Below are 6,293 nucleotides of genomic sequence, written 5' to 3' on the forward strand. Positions count from 1 at the left end.
CAGACTGTCATGTGCCTTTTACTGAGGAGTGGCTTCCGTCTGGCCACTCTACCATAAAGGCCTGATTGGTGGAGTGCTGCAGAGTTGGATGTCCTTCTGGAAGTTTCTCCCATCTCCACAGAGGAGCTCTGGAGCTCTGTCAGGGTGACCATCGGGTTCTTGGCCTCCTCCCTGACCAAGGCCCTTCTTCCCCGATTGCTCAGTTTGGCCGGGCGGTCAGCTCTAGGAAGAGTCTTGGTGGTTCCAAACTTTTTCCATTTAGGAATGATGGAGGCCACGGTGTTCTTGGGGACCTTCGATGCTGCAGAAATGTTTTGGTACCCTTCCCCAGATCTGTGCCTCGACACAATCCTGTCTCAGAGCTCTACGGACAATTCCTACGACCTCATGGCTTGTTTTTGCTCTGACATGCACTGTCAACTGTGGGACCTTACAAAGACAGGCGTGTGCCTTTCCAAATCATGTCTAATCAATTGCATTTACCACAGGTAGACTCCAATCAAGTTGTAGAAACATCTCAAGGATGATCAATGGGAACAGGATGCACTTGAGCTCAATTTCGAGTCTCATAGCAAAGGGTCTGAATACTTATGTAAATAATGTATTTCTGTTTTTACTTTGTCATTATGGGATATTGTGTGTAGATTGATGAGGATTTATTTTTAATCAATTTTACAATAAGGCTGTAATGTAACAAAATGTGGAAAAAAGGAAGGGGTCTGAGTACTTTCCGAATGCACTGTAACTACTGCTGTACACAGCTTTTTTGGATTACATTACCGGTCAAAAGTTTTAGAACACCTACTCATTCAAGGGTTTTTCTTAATTTTTACTATTTTCTAAAATTGTAGAATAATAGTGAAGACATCAAAACTACGAAACAACACATATGGAATCATGTAGTAACCAAAAAAACTGTTTTATATTTTAGATTCTTCAATTAGTCACCTTTTGCCTTGATGACAGCTTTGCACACTCTTGGCATTCTCTCAACCAGCTTCACCTGGAATGCTTTTCCAACAGTCTTGAAGGAGTTCCCACATATGCTGAGCACTTGTTGGCTGCTTTTCCTTCACTCTGCGGTCCGACTCATCCCAAACCATCTCAATTTGGTTGAGGTCGGGGGATTGTGGAGGCCAGGTCATCTGATGCACCACTCCATCACTCCTTCTTGGTCAAATAGCCCTTACACAGCCTGGAGGGTTGGGTCATTGTCCTGTTGAAAAACAAATGATAGTCCCACTAAGCCAAAACCAGATGGGATGGCATATCGCTGCAGAATGCTGTGGTAGCCATGCTGGTTAAGTGTGCCTTGAATTCTAAATAAATCACAGACAGTGTCACCAGCAAAGCACCCCCACACCACAACACCTCCTCCTCCATGTTTTAACGTGGGAAATACACATGCGGAGATCATCCGTTCACCCACAACGCATCTCACAAAGACACAGCGGTTGGAACAAAAAAATCTAACATTTGGACTCCAGACCAAAGGACACATTTCCATCGGTCTAATGTCCATTGCTCGTGTTTCTTGGCCCAAGCAAGTCTCTTCTTCTTATTGGTGTCCTTTAGTAGTGATTTATTTGCAGCAATTCGACCATGAAGGCCGGATTCACACAGTCTCCTCTGAACAGTTGATGTTAAGATGGGTCTGTTACTTGAACTCTGTGAAGCATTTATTTGGGCTCGTTTCTGTGGCAGCTCGTATAGTTCTGACTCTCTTTCCCCCTCCACAGGAGATACTGCAGTACTTGATTTACTCTTAAAGGTTTAAATCTATAAGAGCTGAATCCTAACTTGAGCTCTGTGCATATCACTAGGACTTGGAATGGACGGATTAATCTCTTAAAGCAGCAATCAGCAGTTGAAACAATAACAAAGCTGAGCGATGGAGCTGGAGAAATGTAACCACTCTCAAATTCATAGACAGGGCTATGGAGCATCCATGATATCAAAATTATAGTTTTAACCATGTTTTGAGGCTATACAGTGTTTATTTACATTTACTTTGTTTAAAAACAATGGGGGAAAACAATCTAATATTTTGGGTTCTGATGGGGGGGGGGGTTTGACAGTTGAGCTCAGCTCATGATGCAATTATAAGTTATATTATTCAAGAATCAATTGGTACATATCATTCATTTATGAGTCCAAAAATTGATGTAGCAACAGCAGATTGCCCCTTTAGGCCTATTTCTCACAGATTGGGAAAAACAGAGTGTGGGTTTACCAATGTAAGACCACCACGTCTGCTTGTCAGTGTCCTACTATTCTAGTAAAATGTGATTAACCACAATGTGGTGACCTATATGCGGTGTGAATGTGGTGTGTGAATGAATGATATGCATGGTTCACACATTCATAGCTAGAACCCTGTGTGGGTACATGTGCTGGGAGGGGTTTATAAAGATGCTCAGGACTTTTGAGGACAGTCTGAGAAGAAGACACACTCTGACAATATGGCTGCCACATCTCTTCTGCTCCTGCTGTTCACTCTCCTGCCCACTCAAGGGCTCACAGGTAAGACCAAACTTTACCTATCACTTCAACCTATCACATGTCCACTCACACTTCCACTCACTCTGGCAGTTACCAGAGGATGACATTTGACCCTCTAATCATGGACTGCAGAAAACTGCAAAGTGACACTGATTTGGTTGTATGGCAAGAGCATAACAACTCACAAGATGATCACAAATTATAGTCTTTGAATTCTAGTAGATTAAAGACCACTGTTGTTTATTTGGGTTTCATTGGGGGTATCTCTCTGTCTCTACCAGCCCACCAGGACTCTGGCATTGTGAATGGAGAAAAGACCAAAAGCAACTCTAAACACTACATGGTCTCTGTGCAGGAGAGGAACAAGGAAACGGGAAAGGAGGAACATATCTGTGGAGGGTTCCTTGTGTCAGATAATTTTGTCATGACGGCCGCTCACTGCTACACATGGTAATTGTGTTTTACTCTTATCCTATTGAACTTTGAGTGAGAAAATGAATTCTACAACTTTAACTACTCACACCAAGAAGTCATACGTGCAGATTTGCTTTATAACAGGGGTATCAGACAAATTTTGCCCCGGGGCCACATTCAGTCTACAATGAGGTCCGGAGGTCCGCACAGTAAATGTGTTATATTTCCTTCGCCGTCAAAATGTGCAAAAAATTGCAAAACACAGTTTCCGATACTCCCTGACTGTCTAGCTTTAATTTGGGTGATTATTAAATTAAATTAGGTTTTAGTCATTTTAAAGTTTGTTCCCCCCCATTAAAAAAAAAGCATTATTCATATTATTGTATTTTCTATAAATATTTTTACACTAACCACTCCACGTGCCAGATTGGACTCCCTTGCTGTAGAATGTTCTGTGTGCTTAGATGCTCAGTGAGTAGTGTGTTGTTTCCTCTTCATAGGGGTGTGCTATATGGAAGTAAGTCAAAGCTTATAGAGGAAAGGAAGTACAATAGCTCCAGTGATATCCTCCAAGTTAGTGGAAAATCACAATCTATATTTTCAGTGAACTATTGCCATTCAGTAATTGTTACTTTGTCCTCGTAGTGGTGTGCAGCTGACGGTTGTGGTTGGTGTTCATAACATTAAAACGTGGGAACATTCAGCTCACAGGATTGGTGTGAAAAGTTATTACATCAATGGTTACGATGCCAAAACGGACAAGAATGACATCATGCTGTTGGAGGTAAATGAGAGGGGAAGTAATGAAGTGTGTGTAGGGGGTAACTAGAGTTTGTTATAAAACCTATTCAAATCAGGTGTGATGTATATGATGTTGTATGATTACCTTCCCAGAAGGGAATTGTGTAGCATACAAATACTTAACCCATTTAATTTATAGTTCATTTGGGAATCTACAGTACTTGCTTTATTGGTCCATTTGCAGGGATATTCTTTATTTCTTTCTGTCACAGTACCCGACCTGACACACAACACATGGGACTCTAACTGCAATCCTGTACTCTAAATGCAGCTCAAGACACCCACCCCAAGGCGGAGTTCTGTGAAGCCGATCCCGGTCCCTAAGAAGGACCTGCACATCAAGGCTGGGTCCATCTGTAATGTGGCAGGATGGGGAGCCACTGAAACAAATGGCTTTGCAAGCGCAGACCTATTGGATGTGAATGTCACTGTTGTAGACAGAGGTGACTGCCAGAGAACTTGGGGAAGAGCCATACCCACTTCTATGATATGTGCCGGTGGTACTGCTGATGAGAAAGGCATTTGTCAGGTACGGTTATAAAGTATAGTTAATTCTGAAATTATTAATAAAAGTAATATACAGGTATATTATATGATATAAATATATACACTGAGTGTTCAAAACATTAGGAACACCTTCTGCCCTCAAAACAGCCTCAATTCGTCGGGGCATGGACTCTACAAGGTGTTGAAAGCATTCCACAGGGATGCTGGGCCATGTTGACGCCAATGCGTCCCACAGTTGTGTCAAGTTGGCTGGATATCCTTTGGGTAGTGGACCATTGTTGATGCACATGGGAAACTGTTGAGCGTGAAAAACCCAGCAGCGTTGCAGTTCTTGACACACTCAAATTGGTGCGCCTGGCACCTACTACCATATCTCTTTCAAAGGCACATAAATCTTTTGTCTTGCCCATTCACCCTCTGAATGGCACACATACACAATCCATGTCTCAATTGTCTCAAGGCTTAAAAATCCTTCTTTAACCTGTCTTCTCCCCTGATTGAAGTGGATTTAACAGGTGACATCAATAAGGGATCATAGCTTTCACCTGGATTCACCTGGTCAGTCTATGTCATGGAAGGTGTTCCTAATGTTTTGTACACTCAGTGTATGCATATATACACTACATGACCAAAATATGTGGACACCCCTTCAAATTAGTGGATTTGACTATTTCAGCCACACCCGTTGCTGACAGGTGTATAAAATCAAGAGCCCTGTCCTCAACCCAATCGAACAACTTTGGGATGTATTGGAACGCCGACTGCGAGCCAGGTTTAATCGCCCAACATCAGTGCCGGACCTCACTAATGCTCGTGGCTGAATGGAAGCAAGTCCCGGCAGCAATAATAATATTAATAATATGCCATTTAGCAGACGCTTTTATCCAAAGCGACTTACAGTCATGCGTGCATAATTTTTTTTGTGTTTAGTGGGATCGAACCCACTACCTTGGCGTTACAAGCGCCGTGCTCTACCAGCTGAGCTAGAGGACCACAAACAGCAATGTTCCAACATCTAGTGGAAAACCTTCCCAGAAGAGTGGAGGCTGTTGTAGCAGCAAAGGGGGGACCAACTCCATATTAATGCCCATGATATCGGAATGAGGTGTCCACTCACCTTTGGCCATGTAGTGTATATATATATATATATAAAATACTTGTTTTTCAAATGTAGAGTAACTGTTTCTTCACGTCTTTGTTTCAACCATTCATTTCAGGGAGATTCAGGTGGTCCTCTGGTGTGTGGAGGGACAGCAGTGGGAGTTGTGTCCTTCAACGATGCAGACTACTGCAACCAGTCGAGAGCACCCAATGTCTACACCAACATATCAACCTATCTCCCCTGGATCAAGAAAGTCACTGGACTTAAATCAGTCAACTAAATGATTAATAAACACACATACTCTTCCAAACAGAAAATATTAACTGAGTGATGTGTATGTGCATGAGTGTGTTGATTTCCTGTAAAAGCCTCAAGTATTTTTCTTTGACTGGTACGGTATATATACATTTTTAGACAGGTAGGCTACATGGAAACGTGTGGTTAAGACAACAAAGTAGCTCTGGTTACATGAAGGCGACACAATTCTCTGAAAGCACACCACTGCTCCTTTTGAATGCCAGAAGCCTTGGTCACTGTGGTCCATCTATCTTGTTCGGAGTGCTGCTAAGTACGGCACTAACACACTGCAAACTTAGCAGGTGCAAAAACAGCTGCACAGGCACTGGAAAAACAGACTGAGATGACAGTAGCAAAGTCTGTCAAAGTTAAGGTATCTAGAGTGTGGTCAAACATTATAAACCTCTAGTTGGTCATGGTTGGCATGTAGAGGTTACATAGGCACAGAATTGGGTCAAACACAGGAGGCCGTCAACCTTCATGTGAGACACATAGCCCTTGAATGAGGGAGGAAGTATAGACTATATGAATAGATAATATACACTGGTGGGATTCCCTGGTGTTATACAAAACACTAGGTCAATGTTGCACATAGTAACAATGCATTGTAGGGGGGAAAACATTGAATGTGGGAAACCAGGCCCATGTCTGTTTTAGTGGGGAAGCTGCA

The 6,293-nt window shown here is 42.5% G+C and overlaps 1 pseudogene; it reads left to right on the forward strand.

The window, feature by feature from the left end:
* The first annotated feature begins 2,462 nt into the window (after positions 1–2,462).
* LOC121539840 lies at positions 2,463–5,606 on the forward strand (annotated as a pseudogene).
* Positions 5,607–6,293: the final 687 nt, after the last annotated feature.

The sequence above is a fragment of the Coregonus clupeaformis genome, chromosome 26 (assembly GCF_020615455.1).
Source record: "Coregonus clupeaformis isolate EN_2021a chromosome 26, ASM2061545v1, whole genome shotgun sequence".
Taxonomy (NCBI): domain Eukaryota; kingdom Metazoa; phylum Chordata; class Actinopteri; order Salmoniformes; family Salmonidae; genus Coregonus; species Coregonus clupeaformis.